Source organism: Oncorhynchus nerka, linkage group LG6, assembly GCF_034236695.1.
Source record: "Oncorhynchus nerka isolate Pitt River linkage group LG6, Oner_Uvic_2.0, whole genome shotgun sequence".
Taxonomy (NCBI): domain Eukaryota; kingdom Metazoa; phylum Chordata; class Actinopteri; order Salmoniformes; family Salmonidae; genus Oncorhynchus; species Oncorhynchus nerka.
In genome coordinates this window covers 58,362,574-58,389,176 of record NC_088401.1, presented here as the reverse complement: position 1 = coordinate 58,389,176, position 26,603 = coordinate 58,362,574, and the positions used below count along the sequence as shown (strand labels likewise).

General features: G+C 43.9%; 1 pseudogene; it reads right to left on the bottom strand.

Annotated features, from left to right (window-relative positions):
* The window catches only part of LOC115130756 (protein transport protein Sec24B-like), a 34,451-nt pseudogene extending 10,751 nt beyond the window's left edge, over positions 1-23,700 (bottom strand).
* Between the last annotated feature and the right edge of the window lie 2,903 nt (positions 23,701-26,603).

Here is a 26,603-nt window from a genome sequence, read left to right as displayed (position 1 = left end):
GTCAGCCTGATGTTCAATGTTTACCCTAAAGACTGCTATATTCTATTTTATCATGAGATTTTGTCTGTTTTTTTTCCAGCTAAAGAATGGGCGGTCACATCTTACCTAGTGAGGCCAGGTCAGAGTACTGGGAGCTGAGGAGGAACAGGTCCACTCCTATCTGTTGGCCAGAACAGTCCAGGGCCAGCTTCTTGTAGAAGTCTGTGGCTGGGCCCAGGTGTTGGACCCCCTGTCACAACATAATATGCACAATAGACTTCTTAGACAACTGGAACCTTACGTCACAGAACCATACTCAGGCATTTGGCTGTAACAGCAGAGGGCACACCCCCCTATCCACATCGATGGGACAGCAGTGGAAAATGTAGAAAGCTTCAATTTCCTCGGCGTACACATCACGGACAAACTGAAATGGTCCACCCACACAGACAGCGTGGTGAAGGCGGCGCAATAGCGCCTCCTCAACCTCAGGAGGCTGAAGAAATTTGGCTTGTCACCAAAAACACTCAAACTTTTACAGATGCATAATTGAGAGCATCCTGTCGGGCTGAATCACCGCCTGGTAAGGCAACTGCACCTCCCTCAACCGCAAGTCTCTCCAGAGGCATCACCGTGAGCAACCTACCTGCCCTCCAGGACACCTACAGCACCCGATGTCACAGGAAGGCCAAAAATATCATCAAGGACAACAACCACCTGAGCCACTGCCTGTTCACCCGCTATCATCCAGAAGGCGAGGTCAGTACAGGTGCATCAAAGCTGGGACCGAGAGACTGAAAAGCAGCTTCTATCTCAAGGCCATCAGACTGTTAAACAGCCACCACTAACATGGAGAGGATGCAGCCTACATACAGACTCGATTCATTGGTCACTTTAATAAATGGAACACTAGTCACTTTAATAATGTTTACAAATCTTATATTACTCATCTCAAATGTATATACTGTATTTTATACCATCTATTGCATCTTGCCTATGCCGCTCGGTCATCCATATATTTATATGTACATATTCCTATGCCCTCCCTTTAGATTTGTGTGTATTAGGTAGTTGTTGTGGAATTGTTAGATTACTTGTTAGATATTGCTACACGGTCAGAACTAGAAGTACAAGCACTTCGCTACACTCGCATTAATGATAGTGCCACTAAGCCAATACCAGATGGGATGGCGTATCGCTGCAGAATGCTGTGGTAGCCATGCTGGTTAAATGTTTCTTGAATTCTAAATAAATCACCAACAGTGTCACTAGCAAAGCACACCCACACCACCTCCTCCATGTTTCATGGTGGGAACCACACATGCGGAGATCATCTGTTCACCTACTCCGCGTCTCACAAAGACACGGCGGTTGGAACCAAAAATCTCCAATTTGGACTCATCAGACCAAAGGACAGATTTCCACTAGTTTATTGTCCATTGCTCATGTTTCTTGGCCCAAGCAAGTCTCTTCCTCTTATTGGTGTTCTTTAGTAGTGGTTTCTTTGCAGCAATTCGACCATGGAGGCCTTATTGACGCAGTCTCCTCTTTACAGTTGATGTTGAGATGTGCCTTACTTGAACTCAGTGAAGAATTGTTTTGGCTGCAATCTGAGGCTGATAACTCTAATGAATGTAGCCTCTGAGGAAGAGGTCTTCCTTTCCTGTGGCAGTCCTCATGACAGCCAGTTTCATCCTAGCGCAAAATTCTCGGGATTGACTGACCTTCATATCTTCGTTGTTTCTAGTATTTGAGCATCCTTCGCATAATTTGGCCTTGGTTTTTTACCAAATAGGGCTAAGAGAAACGACAGCCCATCATTACATTAAGACATAAAGGTCAGTCAATCCGGAAAATGTCAAGAAAACCATCAAGCGCTAATATGAAACTGGCTCATGAGGACCACCACAGGAAAGGAAATCACCACAGTCAGTGATTTATTTAGAATTCAAGGCACACTTAACCAGCATGGCTACCACAGCATTCTGCAGCGATACACCATCCAATCTGGTTTGCACTTAGTGGAACTATCATTCGTTTTCCAACAGGACAATGACCCAACACACCTACAGGCTATGTAAAGGCTATTTGACCAAGAAGAGAGTGATGAGTGCTGCATCAGATGACGCGGTATCCACAATCACCCGACCTCAACACCATTGAGATGGTCTGGGATGAGTTGGATCAGAGTGAAGGAAAAGCAGCCAACAAGTGCTCAGCATATGTGGGAACTACTTCAAGGCTGTTGGAAAAGCATTCCAGGTGAAGCTGGCTGAGAGAATGCCAAGCGTGTCTACTTTGAAGAATCTCAAATATATTTTGATTTGAATACTTTTTTGGTTACTACATGATTCCATACGTGTTATTTCATAGTTTTGATGTCTTCACTATTATTCTACAATGTAGAAAATAGTATAAATAAAGAAAAACCCTTGAATGAGTAGGTGTCCAAACTTTTGACTGGTACTATGTTTGTGTGTGTCATGCCTGTGTGACTCAGCACTCATACCTTGGTACTGGACCTCTGGTTGGGGTCCTCCCGGGACTGCAACAGACCTGGGCCCAGCGTGGGTAGCTGGGTCTGGAACACGGAGACGCGGCCCCCCGTGGGGGACATGAGTTTGTAGGCAGCCTGCAGTGCCGGGCCCAGGGCACTGTGGGTCTCCCTGGTCTGGCTAAACATGCTGTGTAGGGAGGTCAACAGTACCCTCACCAGCTGGGAGAGGAGGAGAGGGAGAAAGGAGAGAGAGGGAAGGAAAGAGAGCAGTCCAAATCACTAAAAAAAGGCACACACAATCAAAAAAATACTATCACACTAAAGCAACCATACATGGTCAAAAACACACGAAGACTCTCACCTTCACACGCCAGTCAAGAAAACCAGCCTGTGATGACACCGGTAAACGCAAATAGTTGCACACATTCTCAGTCAAATAAAAACCTTTACCGCTCTGCTTTCCTTCAGGTTCACCAGGAGACTGTCGTGGGTCGGAATGAAGATATCTACAAAAATAGAACCAAGACGGAATCATTTAATGTATCACAGCTCCAATTCAATTTCCTTAGATATTTAACTTGGAGAAAACCAACAACAAAAAACGTCATTATTTCAACCATCAGTAAATAAGTGACAGGTCAGTTTGAGGGAGGGGGGATGCAGTCATCAACACTACACTGTTGCCTTGCCAAGAGTTGTTTAGCAAGATAACAACATGTTGGCTAGAGCACAAACCGACTGACATTTCTAGGGAGTGGACCTGAAGATGGATAAGGGGAGCTGACTGAAAGAACACACACCGTCGATGTCGGAGACCACCAACATCTGGGGCTGTGAGAGGCTCTCGTGGAGGTTGTAGAAGTGGATGGTGCTGTTGAAGGTGATGAAGCCAACTCGGGTGCGCGTGTCCCCAGGCATCCTGAAACACAGACAGAACCCCCAGAGAGTCACCCTAGCCTCCAGCGTATAACAGTACTGGACAATGGAAATGGCAGAATCTCTCTCGGCTTTGACAATGGAATTCTGGTGAACTCATTTCCACGTCAAAAAGTGGGATTATCGATTTGGCATTATGGAGTTGACGTGACAGATCTTCCAGACATTGAAACCAGCAGGGAACAGTTGTCAGAGCTAGTTTTGTTTGGTTACGACAAAGAACAATTGAATTTCCTGGGAAAATCTGGAATAACAGTCCTGTTCAAGTATTCCATGTCTCTTTTCCTGGCGAGAAAAACTAGATATACAGATGAAGTCGGAAGTTTACATACACCTTAGCCAAATACATTTAAACTCAGTTTTTCACAATTCCTGACATATAATCCAAGTAAAAATGCCCCGTCTTAGGTCAGTTAAGATCGCCACTTTATTTCAAGAATGTGAAATGTCAGAATAGAGATAATTATTTATTTCAGTTTTTATTTCTTTCATCACATTCCCAATGGGTCAGAAGTTTACATACAGTGGGGCAAAAAAGTATAGTCAGCCACCAATTGTGCAAGTTCTCCCACTTAAAAGGATGAGAGAGGCCTGTTCATCATAGGTACACTTCAACTATGAGACAAAATGAGAAGAAAAATATCCAGAAAATCACATTGTAGGATTTTTAATGAATTTATTTGCAAATTATGGTGGAAAATAAGTATTTGGTCAATAACAAAAGTTTCTCAATACTTTGTTATATACCCTTTGTTGGCAATGACAGAGGTCAAATGTTTTCTGTAAGTCTTCACAAGGTTTTCATGCACTTTTTTGCCCCACTGTATACTCAATTAGTATTTGGTAGCATTGCCTTTAAATTGTTTAACCTCTTGAAATGTTTCGGGTAGCCTTGCACAAGCTTCACACAATAAGTTGGGTGAATTTTGGCCCATTCCTCCTGACAGAGCAGGTGTAACTGTGTCAGGTTTGTAGGCCTCCTTGCTCACACACGCTTTTTCAGTTCTGCCCAAAACAATTCTATAGAATTGAGGTCAGGGCTTTGTGATGGCCACTCCAATACCTTGACAATTTGCCACAACTTTGGAAGGTTGCTTGCGGTCACTGTCCATTTGGAAGACCCATTTGCGACCAAGCTTTAATTTCCTGACAGATGTCTTGAGATTTTGCTTCAATATATCCACATCATTTTTCTACCTCATGATGCTATCTATTTTGATGAAGTGCACCAGTCCCTACTGCAGCAAAGCACCACCACAATATGATGCTGCCACCCCGTGCTTCATGGTTGGGATGGTGTTCTTCAGCTTGGAAGCCTCCCCCTTTTTCCTCCAAACATATCTATGGTCATTATGGCCAAACATTTCTATTTTTGTTTCATCAGACTAGAGGACATTTCTCTAAAAAAGTACAATCTTTGTCCCCATGTGCAGTTGCAAACCGTAGTCCGGCTTTTTTATGGCAGTTTTGGAGCAGTGGCTTCTTCCTTGCTGAGCTGCCTTTCAGGTTATGTCGATATCGGACTCGTTTTACTGTAGATACTTTTGTACCCGTTTCCTCCAGCATCTTCACAGGGTCCTTTGCTTTTGATCTGGGATTGATTTGCACTTTTCGCACCAAAGTACGTTCATCTCCAGGAGACAGAACGCGTCTCCTTCCTGAGCGGTATGACGGCTGCGTGGTCCCGTGCTGTTTATACTTGCGTACTATTGTTTGTACAGATGAACGTGGTACCTTCAGGAGTTTGAAAATTGCTCCCAAAGATTAACCAGACTTGTGAAGGTCTACAATTATTTTTTCTGAGGTCTTGGCTGATTTCTTTTGATTTTCCCATGATGTCAAGCAGAGGCACGGAGTTTCAAGATAGGCCTTGAAATACATCCACAGGTACCCCTCCAATTGATTCAAATGATGTGAATTAGCCAATCAGAAGCCATGACATTATTTTCTGGAATTTTCCAAGCTGTTTAAAAGGCACAGTCAACTAAAGTGTAAATTGTATTAATTCTAAGTGAAATAATCTGTCTCTAAACAATTGTTGGAAAAATTACTTGTGTCATGCAAAGTAGATGCCCTAACCAACTTGCCAAAACTATAGTTTGTTAACAAGAAATGTGTGGAGTGGTTGAAAAACGAGTTTTAATGACTCCAACCTAAGTGTATGTAAACTTCCGACTTCAAATGTATGCATGTATACATCTCTCTTTACTTCACAGTTGAAGCGTATCAACTTCAAACGGGCTACTCCCTGTGGAACTGTTCCAGATTTTGCCTCAGGGTTGCCAAAATCCTATTGCTCCCCATATCTTACTCTATTTTTATTTCACCTTTATTTAACCAGGTAGGCCAGTTGAGAACAAGTTCTCATTTAGAACTACGACCTGGTCAAGATAATGCAAAGCAGTGCGACAAAAACAATAACACAGTAACAAACAAATAAACGTACAGTCAATAACACAATAGGAAAAAAAAGGAAAATTATTGTATAGTGTTGTCAAATGTTGAAGAGTAGGGAGGTAGGCAATAAATAGGCGAAATAATTACAATTTAGCATTAACACTGGAGTGACAGATGTGCAGATGATGATGTGCAAGTAGAGATACTGGGGTGCAAAAGAGCAACAAAGTAATAATATGGGGATGAGGTAGTTGGGTGTGCTATTTGCAGATTGGCTGTGTACAGGTACAGTGATTGGTAAGGTGCTCTGACAGCTGATGCTTAAAATTAGAGAGGGAGATATAAGTCTCTAGGGCAAGTTGCTGAAGGGGGTGCTGTGATGTTGGCCGGGGTTGGGGTAGCCAGGCGGAAAGCATGGCCAGCCATAGAAAAATGCTTATTGAAATTATCGTAGATTATTGGTGGTGACAGTGTTTCCTATCCTCAGTGCAGTGGGCAGCTGGGAGGAGGTGCTCTTATTCTCCATGGACTTTACAGTGTCCCAAAACTTTTTAGAATTAGTGCTACAGGAAGCAAATTTCTGTTTGAAAAAGCTAGCCTTAGCTTTCCTAAATGACTGTGTACATTTTTTTGGAATGGGGCATGCTTATTAAGATGGTTAGGAAAACACTTTTGAAGAGCAACCAGGCATCCTCTACTGACGGGATGAGGTCAAGATCATTCCAGGACACCCGGGCCAGGTCGATTAGAAAGGCCTGCTCGCTGAAGTGTTTAAGGGAGCGTTTGACAGTGATGAGGGGTGGTCGTTTGACCGCAGACCCATTACGCAAGCAATGAGGCAGTGATCGCTGAGACTCTGGTTGAAGACAGCAGAGGTGTATTTAGAGGGCATGTTGGTCAGGACGATATCTACAAGCATGCCCATGGTTACAGATTTAGGGTTGTACCTGGTAGATTCCTTGATAATTTGTGTGAGATTGAGGGCATCTAGCTTAGATTGTAGGACGGCCGGGGTGTTAAGCATTTCCCAGTTTAGGTCACCTAACAGTATGAACTCTGAAGATAGATGGGGGGCAATCAATTCACATATGGTGTCCAGGGCACAGCTGGGGGCTGAAGGGGTCTTTTATATGTATGCATGCTGATGGACTTAACTGCTAAAACAGAATGCACCAGAGAGATTCATTTCAATATTCCTCCAGTTCTTACGCACTTGCAAGCAGGCCAATGCAAGCGGCCATGTTTTACATTTCTCATTTTATTTTTTCCCACCCTCTTTGAAATGGAGCCTAAACTACAAAAAGAGAGTCTTATTTAGAGAACTAAAAGGTTACCAAATACTATGTATGGACTCTATGGCAAAGCGACTCACTTGTCCAGGTTTTCCAGTAAGGTGTGACAGAAGACGTTCAGGTAGCCTCCCTCCACCGCGTTGTGAGACACATCCAACACAAACAGGTATACTGCAGGCTGAGGGGGACGCAGCTGGGGAGAACACATGCTTTACTCAAAACATTCAACCAGTTCACATCTGCAGTCTGACGTGTGTCTGATGGAGACCTGAGGGCAAACTGCTTCTGGATGGATGAATACTAACCATGTAATCTGAAGAGGCTATGAACTCCACAGTGGAGTTCTGTACCTCTGGCCTCTTGTGGGGCTCTCCATATGAGCGGGTCACTGGGTTATACATGAACTCATCAGGAACTGAGGAGGAGAATATTTACATTCAGGTGATTTAGCAGATGTTATTGAACATCAGCATTTGGACAGTGCTGCCCTTGTACACCTATTGAATAGAGGGATCCGTACCATCGTTGACCCTGTAACAGAGATTGCATTTCCATCTCCTCTGGTCCAGGAAGGAGACGAAGGGGTTAATGTAGGTGCGACAGGAGCGGCATCTCACTATGGTGTTGGACGTGATCACTGGGAGTTGCTATGGATAGAGAGAGATTCTGTGATGAAGATTACTTTTTGTTCATCTGTGGTTTGTTACAAAGTTATTTCTGAAAATTTGGTCTAAACTCTATATTTGATCTAACCTGCACCTGCAATATGCATCTGTAAGAGTGGAATCCTTTCTGTAAACTCAGGGGTCACTTCGACTGACCCTAAAACAATGTATTATTGCACCTCCTCATCCTCCATCTCAACCTGCATTGCCTTCTACTGTTCTGTTTCTGTACTCAGTTTAACTTCCTATGACAGAATGACAGTTTTATTTAGGGGGCATAGTATAGATCAACACTGATAACCAGTCAATATAAATAGCCACTGACAAGTTTTCTAGGATATTCACTCAATTCCACTACATTTGTTCTGTGTTATGTTATGTAGCAAATTGCCCTTTCGAGTTCATAGCTCCCTGAAATGTCAGTTCCTTACACCTATCCAATCCTCTCAGATCTACACCAGGAGTTAGGAGCCAAGGGATGTTTGTGGGCAGGGCCCTGGTTGTGTTCGGGTTGAATGTCTTACTGCGAGGTCTCTGAAGGGGTGCAGGAGCAGGCCTAGGGGAAGCCGGGCTTTATTCAGCAGGGCCTGGGTCTGGGGGATGTTGGTCAGGGTACACCTGAACGTGCTGTGGAGGCCAGAGAGAAGAGCGTTTAGCACTGCTTTGCCAGACATGAGCTAATATATTTCATTGACATAGCGGAGACTATGGATGAACAATGCAGTGTGGAGATAGAGAAGTACGTTTGAAATCAACAATGTTTCCAATATGTGTTTTGCTTGATCCTATCAATAAGCTTGGGAGACCTGTCATTCAAAGTGTTTCAGTTTATGCTGCATATTGTCAGTGAGTTTTGTGCTCAGATACCAGCATATTCTCAAACCCACAAACTCTCCCTCCCTCTTACTCCGGGCTGCAGTTGGCCTTCTTTAGGTCAGCGCTGAGGTTGGGTTCTGGGGCATCCAGGGGCTGGTGGGGCAGCAGGTTCCTCTCCTGCAGCAGGTTGACCGGCCGCAGCGCCTCCACCTCCAGCTCTGGTACACCGCTCAGTCCCCCGAGGGCCGCAGACAGCTGGGACATGTTAGGGAAGGGCTGCGCGGACAAATGGGATGCAGTTAGTCACACAGTAAAATGAGACAGGTAGATCATTACCACAAGGGTCCGGTGTGGAACAGAGATGAACATGATAGAAAGGAACGGATGAGAAATGTATTGACCAGTGGGGTAAAAAGTATTCAATTGTCATACTTAAAGAAAAGTAGACACCTGACTAGAACATTTCTCAAGTAAAAGTGACCCAGTAAAATACTACTTGAGTAAGTTTAAAAATATTTGGTTTTAAATATAAAAACCAGATGGCACAAATTTCTTAAGATTGTTTAAAAAAATATATTATTTAGGAATGTAGTGAAGTAAAAGAAAAAGTTGACAAAAATATAAATAGTAAAGTACAGATAGCCCAAAACACCACTTAAGTAGTACTTTAAAGCATTTTTACTTAAGTAATTTACACCACTGGTATTGACTTAGTAGGCTAACTCCTTTTCATGTATTTCATGAGGGACCATATTAGAATGAGGAATATATAGTATTTTGATCATTTTAGTCATACACAACCACGTGGGTTGCACCAGAACATCTTACCTGTGGCAAATGCTGATAGCCAGTTTGGTTGTACCCGCCGTGTGAGGGGGAGGAGTCTGTCCTGGAGACCGGCCTCTGCTGATAGACTGGCTGATTGGGCATGTCGGTAGACGGTGGATTGGAGAACTCTGGAAATAAAGAGAGAAACATTAAAGTTGCATGTACCAATGGATAGCTGCCCGCTGAGCACATTTGGGACTGTGGTTGAGTGGTTGATATGTGGCAGAAGAAATGTTAAATTGGATGACGGATCTGGCCTCAAGATGGGTTGGGTCAAATTTTTCAAATGCCTCCACAATGCAGAGTACACGTAGCATTGGATGTTAAGAGCTGAGTAAAGTATGTACCTGGGTAGCTGCCGCCTTCCAGGGAGTCGTAGCTGTTGGGCACCGGGGACGCACTGCCGGTGGTGGTTGAGGAACTATCCCCGCCTGAGAAAGGAGGGAGTTGAAGAACGAAACAGAGTTGTGAGGAGCTGTTGTCTTTCAACGGTTTAGTACAACTCTGCAGGGCCTTGGACATGCTGGCGGGAGAAAAATAACACATGAAAGCTGCTGAAATGGGTAGAGTGTCCGCACTGAGATTGGGAGTTGGATCTCCGGCCTAGTCATACCAAAAACTGTAAAAATGGAACTCAATGAGTCTTTGCATGGCACTCAGCATTAAGGAGATAGATTAGCCTCCTGTCAGGGGGTGTACTTGTACATCATGTTTACTTACGCTACAGAAACAGGAGATAGGCTCCGGCTCCTATGAGCCATTCCGGCTCGCACAAGCCAAGGCTACTTACTTATAGAGAAACAGACAGCAGTTATCATCATCATCTCCCTAGGCCGTGCACATACAGCCTTCCTTCCATCTCTTGAGTAATTGGGTAGAGGGGCTATGGGACACTATGAGATGGTGCTTTTAAGTCTCAGCCACACGCACATCAGAGTTGATTAATCAAATTGGGCCAAATGGAAGGCTGTGACAGTGAACCAAGATAGCACTGCCTGCGCAGGCCAAGAGCTCATTGGATGAGCTCCAATTATCCCAGGCAGCTAAATCTGACTGCCACCCCACTGGATTAAGTGATCTGGATATTAGTGAAACTGGCTGGCTGGGGACACAAGGATGATATGATTGACATGCCCTTGTTCTTGTATGAATTCATGTCATAACACAAAACAGCAAAAGGGTAGGCATAAACAAAAAATGTTGGCCAAGCAACAGAAAGAATGATAAGGACCTGATCAAACAGGACAAACATCTGCAACTTGAAAATGACAATGAAAATGATGGAATGATAGAGAGCGTTTGGAGTGTAAGATGGGAAGGAGGAGCACACCTTTAGCAGGAGGTGCTAGCGAGAGCTAGTGCTGACATGCCTAGGCCTCTACCCTTCTCCCGGCGGAGGCCGGTGCCTGCTGGCCCACAGCAACAAGGGACCTGCTATATTTAAAAAGCTGTTAACCTCTAGCCAATTACACAAAACCCAAGGGTGGGACCCACCAGCACCCCTAGGACACTCATCAACACCTTCTTGTTGAAACACCGCATGTACAGTGCATGCTGATAACCAAAATGGGAAATGTAGTATAATAACATCGTTATCAGCATAGCATAACTATGTTAGGTGCTAAGATTAGAGCTTACAAACAAAGTGTTGGCTAGTAACTGGCCCAGATAGGGAGCTACAGAAAAGTGTTTTTTTCCCCTTATCTAAATGCAAAACCAATTGTTTTTCAGGAGGATGAAATTCTGAAATTGCAACGGGAAGAAAAATGCGCTTCTTAATTCAGAAACCAGTTGGATCAGTGCCTGTAATTGAAATGCAATCATTCCTAAATGGTTAGTGGGCGAGAGCTGAGAGGACATGATTGGACAGCACAAAAACGAGTGCGTAGCCTGCATGTCAAGAAGACTAAGCCGATCCTAAAACAACTCATTTGCTCTCAAACACTACACCCTACTCACATGAATTCACTGATGAATCGAATTAAGCTTAATCAAGGCTTATCTTGATCAAGAAGAGGTTAATTGATCAGCACCTTTCTGACTGACATGTTTCAGTTACAATGAGCTCTCATCACTAACATCCATTATCTATTGGGAACACAGTGATAATGCTGGGAGAAGATGTGGCATAGCTGTTGAATGCGTGGAGGCCGTCAGGTGGGCAGTAGAGGGGGGCAGAGAGGCTGCTAGAGATGGGCGGAGGTGGCTTTGAGACATGAGTATGAATGCAAAGTGCCTGGGGTTGAAAGGAAAGTAAGTGCTGCATGGGTTGATGTGAGGGTCAGGTTAGTTGATGGTTATTGGAGTTGGGTTGGGAATAAAAGCTATAAGCAGACCTGCTTCCTCATCCTCCTCCTCCTCCTCCTCATCAGAGCTGGATGACGAGGGGGCAACGTTGGCGGCGGTGTTGGCAGAGCTAGTGCCACTATTGGCTAAATATCCGTAGTGCATGCCTGTGGGGGGGTGGGAGAGGGTACAAAACAGAACAACCATCAACTATGTGGGGGGGAGGAGGGGGCGAGGACAGAACCAAAGGACTGAGTCCAGGAAATCTGTGTCTATGTGGTGGGCACGTTGTTGAGGATGGTTGCGATTCTCCTGCAAAAACATCCCTACTCACTAGCTTCTACCACACAAACCAGGTTTTCATACAAACTTTTTATGCGAGTAAAGTACAAGTTAAAAAAAGTGTCACGACAGGCCTGATGGAAACAGCAAATTTGGCAGTAAACTTTCCAAACGTCGACAAAACACAAGACGGGATCTTTTTGTGTCAGTAAAATTAATCATGCAAGAAATGGTGATGGAAGCGCTTATGAACAAATATTGATACAACCATCATATCAGATTTAAACTTGGAGTCCCGCGATGACATGTGGTAGTGGGAGGACAACACAACTCTGGAAAACATGCAGTTTAATAGGCTACAGATTAAAAAAATTATGAACTTCACAGGGTGGTGAAAGTGCACTGTGACAGGCTTGATGTTCCTTTTCAATAAATATTGAGGGTCTTATTCTGGTGACATAATGATCGATGCTTGGCTGCCATTTGATAAATGGCTATTTTGTCCAGAATAATCTCATCATGTAGGCTATACCAACACTATCTGCCAGCTGTTGGCTTGAGCACACAATACCAGTGTAGGCACGTTCACTATAGAATTTAAAAAAAAAAATCAACATTTATTTCAAAGTTGAACAAACTATATACACAAAGACAACTTTTAACAATTTCCACTGAACATTTTACCAAAACTAGTTTAGTGGAAGAACTGTGCAGAATAACTGTAAAATCTCCCACAGGTTTTAATGCGACCATGTAAAAACTTATTTTCCACTATTTTCAAAAAAATATTTGCTCCGAATTAAGATTCAAACACGTCTGCAGAAAGAATGGGGTGGTATTAAACTACAGTAACTGAAGGTTTACGCCCGGTAACAGAATTACGGTAACAAAATTCCATCATGTGTACTTGATCTGTACTTTACAAAAACGTATAATTATGGATATGAATGTCATTCTCCTCAGGTTTCAGCACTGCGCAGCACAGCAGATTACAGTACGATATACTGTACTCTACTGTATGTATTGCACTATCCAAATTTGTGAAACATACAGTACCTGTCAAAAGTTTGGACACACCTACTGATTCAAGGCTTTTTATTTATTTTTTACTACTGACTACATTGTAGAATAATACTGATGAAATAACACATATGAAATCATGTAGTAACCAAAAGTGTTAAACAAATCAAAATATATTTTATATTTTTCAAAGTAGCCACCCTTTGCCTTGATGACAGCTTTGAACACTACTGGCATTCTCTCAACCAGCTTCATGAGGTAGTCACCTGGAATGCATTTCAATTAACAGGTGTGCCTTGTTAAAAGTTCATTTGTGGAATTTCTTTCCATCTTAATGCGTTTGAGCCAATCAGTTGTGTTGTGACAAGGTAGGGTTGGAATACAGAAGATAGCCATATTTGGTAAAAGACAAAGTCCATATTATGGCAAGAACAGCTCAAATAAGCAAAGAGAAACAGTCCATCATTAATTTAAGACATGAAGTTCCGTCAATATGGAACATTTCACGAACTTTGAATGCTTCTTCAAGTCCAGTCGCAAAAACCATCAAGCGCTATGATGAAACTAGCTCTCATGAGGACCACCACAGGAAAGGAAGTCCCAGAGTTACCTCTGCTGAAGAGGATAAGTTAATTATTAGTTAAGAGCCTCAGAAATTGCAGAACAGATAAATGCTTCACAGAGTTCAAGTAACAGACACATCTCAACATCAAGTGTTCAGTGGAGACTGCATGACTCAGTCCTTCATGGTCGAATTGCTGCAAAGAAACCATTACTAAAGGACACCGATAAGAAAAGGCTTGCTTGGGCCAAGAAACACGAGCAATGGACATTAGACCGGTGGAAATCTGTTCTTTGATTTTTGGTTCCAACCGCTGTGTCTTTGTGAGATGCAGAGTTGGTGAACGGATGACCTCTGCATGTGTGGTTCCCACCGTGAAGCATGGAGGAGGTGTGATGGTGCTTTGCTGCTGACACTGATTTATTTATAATTCAAGGCACTCTTAACCAGCATGGCTACAGCAGCATTCTGCAGCGATATGCCATCCCATCTGGTTTGCGCTTAGTGGGACTATCATTTGTTTTTCAACAGGACAATGACCCAAAACAACTCCAGGTTATGTAAGGGCTGAAGGAGAGTGATGGTACTGCATCAGATGACCTGGCCTCCACAATCACCCGACCTCAACTTGCTTTTTTAACCTTTATTTTACTAGGCAACTCAGTTAAGAAAAATTCTTATTTTCAATGACGGCCTAGGAACAGTGGGTTAACTGCCTGTTCAGGGGCAGAACGACAGATTTGTACCTTGTCGGCTCAGGGATTCGAACTTGCAACCTTTCGGTTACTAGTCCAACGCTCTAACCACTAGGCTACTGACACGGCCCGCTACCAAAACCTGCGGGCTCTCCTTCACCGCAGCCAACGTGAGTAAAAAATTTAAACATGCTAACCCTCGCAAGACTGCCGGGCCAGACAGCATCTCTAGCCACGTCCTCAGAGCATGTGCAGACCAGATGGCTGGTGTGTTCATGGACATATTCAATCAATCCCTATCCCAGTCTGCTGTTCCCACATGCTTCAAGAGGGCCACCATTGTTCCTGTTCCCAAGAACGCTAAGGTAACTGAGCTAAATGACTATCGCCCCGTAGCAATCACTTCCGTCATCACGAAGTGCTTTGAGAGACTAGTCAAGGACCATATCACCTCCACCCTACCTGACACCCTAGACCTACTCCAATTTAATTACCGCCCCAATAGGTCCACAGACGACGCAAACGCAATCACACTGCCCTAACCCATCTAGACAAGAGGAATACCTATGTAAGAATACTGTTCATCGCTAAAGCTCAGAATTTACCACCACAGTAACCTCCAAACTAGCCATTAAGCTCGAGACCCTGGGTCTCAACCCCGCCCTGTGCAACTGGGTCCTGGACTTTCTGACGGGCTGCCCCCAGGTGGAGAGGGTAGGAAACAACATCTCCACCCCGCTGATCCTCAACACTGGGGCCCCACAAGGGTGCGCTCTCAGCCCTCTCCTGTACTCCTTGTTCACCCATGACTGCGTGGCCATGCACCCCTCCAACTCAATCATCAAGTTTGCAGACGGCACTACAGTGTTAGGCTTGATTACCAACACCGACGAGACGGCCTACAGGGAGGAGGTGAGGGTCCTCGGAGGGTGGTATCAGGAAAATAACCTCACACTCAAAGTCAACTAAACAAAGGAGATGATCGTGGACTTCAGGAAACAGCAGAGGGAACACCCCCCTATCCACATCGACGGAACAGTAGTGGAGAGGGTAGTTAGTTTTAAGTTCCTCGGCGTACACATCACAGACAAACTGAAATGGTCCACCCACACAGACAGCGTGGTGAAGAAGGTGCAACAGCACCTCTTCAACCTCAGGAGGCTGAAGAAATGTGGCTCGTCACCAAAAACACTCAAACTTTAACAGACGCACAATCGAGAGCTCTAACACCGCCTGGTACGGCAACTTCTCTGCCCACAACCGTAAGGCTCTCCAGAAGGCAGTGAGGTCTGCACAACACATCACCGGGGGCAAACTACCTGCCCTCCAGGACACCTACACCACCCAATGTCACAGGAAGGCCAAAAAGATCATCAAGGACAACAACCACCGAGCCACTGCCTGTTCACCCCGCTATCATCCGAAAGGCGAGATCAGTACAGGTGCATCAAAGCTGGGACCGAGAGACTGAAAAACAGCTTCTATTTCAAGGCCATCAGACTGTTAAACAGCCATCACTAACATTGAGTTGCTACTGCCAACATACTGACTCAAATCTCTACCCACTTTAATAATTAAAATTTGGATGTAATAAATGTATCAATAGTCACTTCAAACAATGCCACTTTATAATGTTTACATACCCTAAATTACTCATCTCATATGTATATACTGTACTCTATACCATCTACTACATGTTGGCTATGCCATTCAGCCATCGCTCATCCAAATATTAGATATGTACATATTCTTATTCATTCCTTTACACTTGTGTATTAGGTAGTTGTTGTGGAATTGTTAGATTACTTGTTAGATATTGCTGCACAGTCAGAACTAGAAGCACAAGCACTTCGCTACACTCGCATTAACATCTGCTAACCATGTGTATGTGACCAATAAAATTGTATTTGATTTGACCCAACTGAGACAGTTTGGGATGAGTTGGACCTAGGACTGTTGCGGTCACCATATTACCACCGGTCACGAGTAGAGGTCGACCGATTATGATTTTTCAACGCCGGTACCGATTATTGGAGTACCAAAAAAGCTGATACCGATTAATCGGACGATTTTTAAAAATGTATTTGTAATAATGACAATTACAACAATACTGAATGAAGACTTATTTTAACTTAATATAATACATCAATAAAATAAATTTAGCCTCAAATAAATAATGAAACATGTTCAATTTGGTTTAAATAATGCAAAAACAAAGTTTGAGAAGAAAGTAAAAGTGCAATATGTACCATGTAAGAAAGCTAACGTTTAAAGTTCCTTGCTCAGATCATGAGAACATATGAAAGCTGGTGGTTCCTTTTAACATGAGTCTTCAATATTCCCAGGTAAGAAGTTTTAGGTTGTAGTTATTATAGGAATTATAGGACTATTTCCCTCTATACCATTTGTATTTATTTAACCTTTGACTATTGGATGTTCTTATAGGCAATTTAGTCTTCTCCTTTCCCCCTTCTGATGACCAGGTGGCGAATCGCATCTCTGCATGTCTGGCAGACATATCAGTGTGGATGACGGATCACCACCTCAAGCTGAACCTCGGCAAGACGGAGCTGCTCTTCCTCCCGGGGAAGGACTGCCCGTTCCATGATCTCGCCATCACGGTTGACAACTCCATTGTGTCCTCCTCCCAGAGCGCTAAGAACCTTGGCGTGATCCTGGACAACACCCTGTCGTTCTCAACTAACATCAAGGCGGTGGCCCGTTCCTGTAGGTTCATGCTCTACAACATCCGCAGAGTACGACCCTGCCTCACACAGGAAGCGGCGCAGGTCCTAATCCAGGCACTTGTCCTCTCCCGTCTGGATTACTGCAACTCGATGTTGGCTGGGCTCCCTGCCTGTGCCATTAAACCCCTACAACTCATCCAGAACGCCGCAGCCCGTCTGGTGTTCAACCTTCCCAAGTTCTCTCACGTCACCCCGCTCCTCCGCTCTCTCCACTGGCTTCCAGTTGAAGCTCGCATCCGCTACAAGACCATGGTGCTTGCCTCACGGAGCTGTGAGGGGAACGGCACCTCAGTACCTCCAGGCTCTGATCAGGCCCTACACCCAAACAAGGGCACTGCGTTCATCCACCTCTGGCCTGCTCGCCTCCCTACCACTGAGGAAATACAGTTCCCGCTCAGCCCAGTCAAAACTGTTCGCTGCTCTGGCCCCCAATGGTGGAACAAACTCCCTCACGACGCCAGGACAGCGGAGTCAATCACCACCTTCCCGAGACACCTGAAACCCCACCTCTTTAAGGAATACCTAGGATAGGATAAAGTAATCCCTCTCACCCCCCCTTAAAAGATTTAGATGCACTACTGTTCCACTGGATGTCATAAGGTGAATGCACCAATTTGTAAGTCGCTCTGGATAAGAGCGTCTGCTAAATGACTTAAATGTAAATGTAAATGTATTGCCAGTGTAACAGTATAGCTTCTGTCCCTCTCCTCGCTCCTCCCTGGGCTCGAACCAGGAACACAAAGGCAGCCACCCTCGAAGCAGCGTTACCCATGCAGAGCAAGGGGAACAACCACTCCAAGTCTCAGAGCGAGTGACGTTTGAAACGCTATTAGTGCGCACCCCGCTAACTAGCTAGCCATTTCACATTGGTTACACCAGCCTCATCTCGGGAGTTGATAGGCTTGAAGTCATAAACAGCGCAATGCTTGAAGTACAATGAAGAGCTGCTGGCAAAACGCACAAAAGTGCTGTTTGAATGAATGCTTACGAGCCTGCTACTGCCTACCACCGCTCAGTCAGATACTTGTATGCTTGTATGCTCAGTCAGATTATATGCAACGCAGGACACGCTAGATAAACTAGTAATATCATCAACCACGTGTAGTTAACTAGTGATTATGATTGATTGATTGTTTTTTATAAGATAAGTTTAATGCTAGCTAGCAACTTACCTTGGCTTACTGCATTTGCGTAACAGGCAGTCTCCTTGTGGAGTGCAACGAGAGAGGTGGGTCGTTATTGCTTTGGACTAGTTAACTGTATGGTTGCAAGATTGGATCCCCCAAGCTGACAAGGTGAAAATCTGTCATTCTGCCCCTGAACGAGGCAGTTAACCCACCATTCCTAGGCCGTCATTGAAAATAAGAATGTGTTCTTAACTGACTTGCCTAGTTAAATAAAGGTCTGTAAAAAATAAAATATATATATATTTTTTTTAAACGGCCAAATAGGTTGTTTGAAATCGGCCCGTCCGATTAATCGGTCGACCTCTAGTCACGAGTCATAAAGCAGTCAAATTCCACATGACTGTTTAGTCGCTAATTAGGCTTTTCCAAGCTCTGATGCTGCTGATGGTCATTAGTAGCCTACCAAACTTGCTAACTGTCTGGTACTCAGCACTCTATTGTCACTAATCACTCTGAAGCCAATGCAAATATATTCGAAAATCTAATCAAACACTTAATGAGAGCCCATGAGCTCATGTTGCGCAACATTTATATAGGCTATGCAATTGCGGGAGAAAACGGAGTGATGGCCGCTAATAAAAAGACGAGGATCCATCAGCGTTCTATAGGCTAGACCTACTATGTTAAATTCTCAACTTTCCGAATATTAAGCACATTGCTTATATTTACAACAGCAGTATAGCCAATCTGGTTGGCATGAAAATAATCCACGGGGAAAAGGGTCTTCCATTCGCTATTTAAGTGCATGTGTATTAGGTATGCATTTTTCCCGCTGCCCACGTGCATGATAATTGACACAGGTGCATGATAATGGTCCAATCTAAATCAAAACAAATTTCACACATTATTTAGTAAATGTAAAGACAATATTAAAATCAAGAATAGTCTGATAATAATAGCCTGTCACTTATCAGTTGTGAATGATGCCCGTCATGCTACTTTTTCTAATCACAGTCGCACATCTCATGTAGCCTAGCCCATAGGCCTATGTGTTTTAATAAGGTTTGGATCACAACAAAGTGGCCAAAGAACTTCTTCAAGTTATACACATTAATCCACTTTACAAAGGATGTTGAGCTTAACTGGCATATATAATCAGCGCGTTGACTTTCAAGTTTGGGGAAGATCATTTCCACCATAAAAATGCACCTTTATAATAAATTGCATTTGCGGTCACTTTTGATAACAGTGTATTCCACTATTGGAACATTTGCATCTATAGCCTACTACTATGTGCACATTTCTGTGCTTATAATGTGGAGAAATAGCCAAATAGTTTATAAACATTTTAAGCTAAACGTTCTGATCTGTTGCGTTAGCCATAATGCATTAAAAAAAAGTTTGGGGATGCTAGTGGATGTATTAGTTTGGGATCTATCACATCCCACAACTGTCCCAGACTATGTTTGGAATATTTCTCTCTCGCACAGAATAGGTTAACTTTGTACTATGGGGGATAGTAGATTGACATAGGCTAGTGCTTTTACTGTTTGTTAGGCCTACTCATCTTGTTGGTTGACGAAAAGTAAATGTGGACAGTTCTTCCAATATCTTCAATAAGCACCTCGGAATTGGATAAGGACGTGTGATGTGTCTGTCTTCACTTGTAGCCTGTGAGAAAGACCTGATCAAGTGACGGAGAGCCATGTGAGTGAGAGGCGCTTCGGATTGCGCAGCACACTCAGGGACAAGGGCACAACGTAGCACTCCGGCCTGCAAAAGGCATGGATTGTTTAGGGTGCATTACGGACACAAAGGGGATGCCGCCGTGAAATTCGATGAATTATCAAGTGCTTGTCAAATTGTGAATGAGAGACTATTGGAGCGTGTATAGCCTGTGCAAAATAAAAAATTGGAGCTCATGCCTTTCAAATAATTTCTGATATTACCGTAATTGCTGGACTATTAAGCGCACCTGAATATAAACCGCACCCACTGAATTATTAAAAATATGTATTTTGTACATAAATAAGCCGCACATGTCTATAAGCCGCAGATGCCTACCGGTACATTGAAACAAATGAACTTTACACCGCCTTTAAACGAAACACGGCTTGTAACAAAAATTAAAACAGTAGCCTACCAAGAAAGTCATTGGTCACTATCTTCCTCCTCCTGTGCACTGAAACCACTGAAGTCATCTCCTTCGGTGTCGGAGTTGAATAGCCTCAGAATTGCTTCATCCGATGTTGGATCGTTTTCATTGTCGCTCTCGTCACTTTCATCCGGAGGCAAATACCCCGCTGAGCTCATGCTGCCCCTTCAACACGCAGCAGTCCAGCCTTTCGAAACCCGTTGATAGTGGATTTTTTGACAATGCTCCACGCTGTCAGGATCCACTGGCAGACTTGACCATAAGATGCTCTTCGCCTGCGGCCCGTTTTAGTGAAGGATTTCTCCCCACTTGTCATCCAAGCCTCCCACTGAACAAGGAGCGCCACCTTAAATGCACGATTTACACTGATGTCGAGTGGCTGCAAATACTTTGGGCCATCTGCTTTTCTTCCCTCTGAAAGCTTTTGTTGTCTTTCTGCACTGAGTCAGTTCCTCACGCTGCGGTTTCCAACGTCTTATCATCGACTCATTAAGGCCAAGCTCCCATGCAGCAGCTCTATTTCCTTTTCCAACAGCCAGATTTATCGCCTTCAACTTGAAAGCTGCATCATATGCATTTCTCTGTGTCTTTGCCATGATGAGGGTGACAAAATTACTACCATAATCAGAATGATGGGAAATTTGAGCGCGCTCGATTTACGTCACATCATGTGACGGTGCTCAGTTTTTTGGAGGCATGAATCTTGTGAAAGCGGGAAAAATCCATAAATTAGCCGCGTCATTGTATAAACCGCGAGGTTCAAAGTGTGGGAATAAAGTAGCGGCTTATAGTCAGGAAATTACGGTAAGTTAGCAGGGGTGTTTACATCAATATTAGTGTGTTTTGATGCATTTCTGATACATTTTACATATTTTTATCCAGAAATCAAAGCCTTTGCTTATGCCCAATTAAGAAAAAAATGAATCTATGCCTTCACTTCTGCAAAACATACTCTTAACTTTCATTTGACACACAATTTGTTATGCACCTATTAATTTAAGTTGGTGCTCATCGGTTATTTTCGATGGAAATGCCCCTCTTCAATTCACTTATTTAGACTAGGCCTAGAAAAAGAGTATGAAGATGAAAAACAGATGCCTTCATCAATCATTTAAATCAAGGTGAGGACGGAGAACCACACAAATGTAACGATGCAGGATCCTATAAAACTTGCATTAAAATGGCCGACATGGGCCTGCCATTGATGACGTCAATGCAGATGACCTATACAGATACTATAGAGAGATCCAGGCTAATTCAATAGGTTAAAAGCCTCTCCATTTACCTTGCTGATGCCCTGGGGAGGAATTAACTGAAGTGGATGGGATTCCTAAAGGTGGCATGTCCCTGTCAGCACCCCCAGTGTTGTGTTTGACTCCTCCTCTGTAGTGGTCATGTGTCATGGCTGCCTGGTGACTTTGGTCATAGTGCTGGAGGACTGGGTCTTGGACCGGGGAGAAGAAACCAATTAAGGCAGAGGCAAATATATCAAATACACAAATTGACAAGAAAAGTGGATTGACAAGTGTCTCAAAATGTATTCTGTACGGACATTCTCAACAGTGCTAAGGAGTTGACTGTACCTGCATTACCCTGGCCGTTGACTGTGGCTGGTTGGCCGGGTGGAGCCATGCTATACCCAGGGGGAACCGCTGCAGTAGATGCTGGGTGACTGGTGTCATTTCCTGGGGCGTACTGGTGGAGGGGAGCGCCCATCAGGTTGGGAACAGCTGCTGGGCCGGTGGGAGCCTGGGAGGAACGCAATGTACCGTACTGGCTGCTTCCCGGAACAGAGGGGTACGAGACAATGGGATACAGGGGAGCACCTGGGCTGGTGGGGGGTGCCAAAACCAAGTTTGGCTGCTGGGGGTGGTGTTGCGTTTGGGAGGTAGGGTACTGCTGCTGTCCATAGTAGGCCCCAGGCTGTGCATATGGGGCTGGTTGTTGGAATGAAGGTGTATGGTGGGGGTTTGGAGGGGTAGCGGAGGTGGGAAGAGTGGTGGGGGTGCCATAGGGCAGAGAGGGAGGGTGGGAGCCTTGGGTTGCTCCGTATACAGAGGGGGCTACAGTAGGTGCAGCAGTGGGCTGCAGCGGCTGCTGGTGGCAGTAAGCACTGTGATCATTGTTCGTGATTTGAGCTTTTGGGGGGGCAGGGGCACACTGGCCTGGAATGGTTGGGTTGCCCTGCTGTTGAGGCCCGGCTCCATAGTACCCCGTCAAAGGATATGTGGATGGGTAAGTCTGCCCCCTGGACCTGAAGAGAATAAGAGTTGATGTTAGAACAAAGGGGTTTGGGGTAAATTAAACATTGATGCCGATTATTGACAAGGAGGATATGTAATTATCATAAATAGTGTGATCAACTATTATCAAAAGTATTACCTACATATATATTACTAGCTAACGTTACATAATAAATATTCTATAGAAATTATCAAACATGTCAAAGTCATCTAAGCAGCAACCCAAGAGTAAAATACTTTAGATCTGACTGGCCAGCTGCCGGTGTAATGATGACGCCCTAACGTTACTAGCTAGTGACAGGTTTAAAATGCCCAAGTAAGCCATCTAGCTACAGTAGCTAACTAGCCAAAGATTCCTCCCACAATGGACCCCGTGGTGGATCCTGGCTGCATTAGTGAAATAGACAAAGAATACCAAATCAATTTGTGAACATAACAAATATTAGCACAAATAAACTTGCTTGTTTAAGATAGCTGGCTAGTGTGGCAAACTTGAATTGATACTAGCTAACGTTAGCTAGGTAGAAATTCTCGATTTCTCTTTTAAAAACGGAATTGTCGGTTTTAGTAAAACGTCATAATTTACGCAACTAACGTTAGCTAGCTAAGCTAATTACCAAACGCAACAAATATCCAAGCAACAGGGCTTTCACACAGCCACATTAGTTATCTAGTTATTTCAACCACTGGCTAGTTTAATTTCCACGGCCTGTTTTACCATTCTGATAGGGGGGTGCTGCTCCACCATTCGGCGTTGAATTCAAGCTGTGACCGAGAGAGGTTTTCAGGCTCGTAAAACCCGGCGCAGACATCTCTTGGTCGCACTGTCCTTTATCAGAAAGGCACAGGGTGACAAAGACACACGAAAGGCTGTCACCAAGAGCAGTACTATTCCCATTAGCTAGGTGTTCGTCTGGTGTTTTTGTGAACCCCCTGCCGTAGCTATCTCCTGTTCGGCTTGTTGTCTAGCTATGATGAGGTTCATCCCAATTGAGGCGATTTCGGGCGCGTTCGTAAATTGTCTCCAGTGTGTCAGAGGGCGTAAATTCAGTGCGCTGTTAAAATGTCTGTTCGTATTTTCAGAGCACACTGGACGCTCTGCGGAGAATTGGGATTGATCCGAGAGTTCTGACCTCACAACGGCAATCAAGCACCCAGGCTAACTGGCTAAAGTTGTCTAGCTTGCTGGCTACTTACAGACACAAATGAGAGAACACCTCACTGAACATTTTAATCGCCCAAGAAGAGTTGGTTAAACTGTTTTCAAATCAAAGTTTTATTTGTCACATACACGTGTTTAGCAATGTTATTGCGGGTGTAGCGAAATGGTTGTGTTTCTAGCTCTAACCGTGCAGTAATATCTAACACGTAATATCTAACAATTTCACATCAATACACACAAATATAAAGTAATGGAATTAAGAACATATACATATTTAGATGAGCAATGTCAGAGTGGCATAGACTAATATACAGTAGAATAGGAGAGAATACAGTATATGCATATGAGATAAGTAATGCAAAATATGTAAACATTATTAAAATGGCTAGTGTTCCATTATTAAAGTGGCCAGTGATTTCCATTCTATGTATATAGGACAGCAGCCTGTAATGTGGTAGTGATGGCTATTTAAAAGTAGAATGGCCTTGAGATAGATTGTTTTCTCGGTCTCTGTCCCAGCTTCGCTGCTGACCTCACCTTCTGGATGATACAGGCAGTGGCTCGGGTGGTTGTTGTCCTTGATGATCTTTTTGGCCTTCCTGTGACATCGAGTGCTGTAGGTGTCCTGGAGGACAGGTAGTTTGCCACCGGTGATCTGTTGGGAAGACCACACCACCCTCTGGAGATCCCTGCCATTGTGGGCGGTGCAGTTGCCGTACCAGTCGGTGATACAGCCTGACAGGATGCTCTCAGTTGTGCATCTGTAAAAGTTTGTGAGGGTTTTAGGTGCCAAGCCACATTTCTTCAGCCTCCTGGGGTTGAAGAGGCAGTGTTGCACCTTCTTCACCACATGGTCTGTGTGGGTGGACCATTTGAGCTTGTCAGTGATGTGTATGCAGAGGAACTTGAAGCTTTCTACCTTCTCCACTGCAGTCCTATCGATGTGGATAGGGGGGTGCTCCCTCTGCTGTTTCCTGAAGTCCACTATCATCTCCTTTGTTTTGTTGACGTTGAGTGAGAGGTTATTTTCCTGGCACCACACTCCCAGGTTATATAGAGCATTAGTGACTGTAACTGTGCTGCTGGCAACAATTTTTGCCAACATTTACTGACACGGTCATATTCAACAGGTGTTGCGCGTGCAACAATTCAGTTATTCTGTGCTCTTTAACACTGAAATCAAGCTGCTGTGAAGCTGCTGTTTCTATGTGACGAGCTACAGCTGGCATAACGGCGCCAGCTTGTTAGTAGGCAGATGTGCAAGAGATATAGGGTGCATTAGTAAATTTTCTCTGGCTATCTACTCCTATTTCAGAGTGCTCTCATCTGAGAGTACCAGATTGCAGAATAACATGAATTTACGAACGCGCAACACCCGTTGAATATGACGGGTGTGTAAGGAAGTGCTATTTCTTATGCAGGTGACCAGCCTACTGCTATTACATTTGCTATAACTGAGACAACGTATTTTCACAGTAAAACATGTTAGGTCCCATACAGGATAGCTCCCACACCCACACACACAGCACACACTAACTGCCGAGGACACACAGCTAAGACATACACCCACACATTGGGAGGAAGAGACAGGAACCAGCGCACACACCTAATCTCCTTTCTAGCCGAACATTGTGTGACTGAGGACAGCGCACACACCTAATCTCCTTTCTAGCCGAACATTGTGTGACTGAGGACGAGACCCGGAGGAACGACGGACGGCTCAACAGGACCAATCCAAGAAGACAACACCTCAACTGTGGCCAATCAAAAGCCAGAGACTTTCAGACTCAACCCACTTTTTGTACTGTACTTAACATGCTTACAATCTGTTATCGGGGCTTTTTCTGATGGTACTTTTGTGAGACCAAATGAATGAGCCCGTATACGTTGTACCAGATATCTTTACTCTGAATAAACTGTCGCTTGTCATACAATTTACCACTTTGTCTGAATCGATCCTTGACCGACTCACCCTTCTACATATCCCATTATCAACAGAATCTTGGTAGCAGAGGATGGTTTACTAACGATCCAGTCGAAGTGAGTTGATTTGGGTGTGAGAGGGCGAGTTGGTGAAAGGACGATTCACGGAGGACGGGTGAAGACTTTCGGGGGAGGACAACAATTCTGCTCAACTCGGGAAACTGATCTCAAGGTGCACCATAAACAAGGTAAGCAAAACCTGTTAAATCAAACTTTGCATATTGTCGTATAGTCTGTCCAAATTTTGATCAGTATTACAGAGTGAGTATGAATTATTGTATAAATTTATAATCTATTGACAAGTTGAAGAACAGTGAAGTGAACATATGTGGTATCAAACCGGCGACGGCCGAGGTGATAGAGATCATTGATGAGAGATCAGTAAGGGAATAAATTAAATTTTGTTCATTAAACCTGGCGCCGAGGGGATAAATTGTCATTTTGTCCCGTGACGACCAGTCTGATAGAGATCAATTGAGGCCAGTCTGATAGAGGTTCGAGATAAGTTTGCATTCAGTAAGTAAAATTTTATTCTTAAACCTCTGGGGGAGAAATTGTAGAGGTCAGTCTGATAGAGGTCAGAGAGGTCAGGAAAACAGAGGTCACATGTATTTGCAACTGTTTCCATTAAAATTGTAATGTTGTTGTAACCGTTTCCATTAAAATTGTTGGTAGTTAGTTGGAGAGAGACAGAGCTCTATAGGGGATAATTGATTGGGAAATTTCAAAACTTCTATGTTGTATGTATCTGTAACTTCTATGTTGAATGTATAACCAGGAATGAAATGCCTGATGTATAATTGAACAAATATTTAGATAAAATATTCAATATTGGTGATAGTAGGCTGAATATTTGAATAGATCCATTGGTTGCGCGCTCCATAATGCTATACAAACCCATGCGTTTTTTCTCAACCTGAATATACGAGGG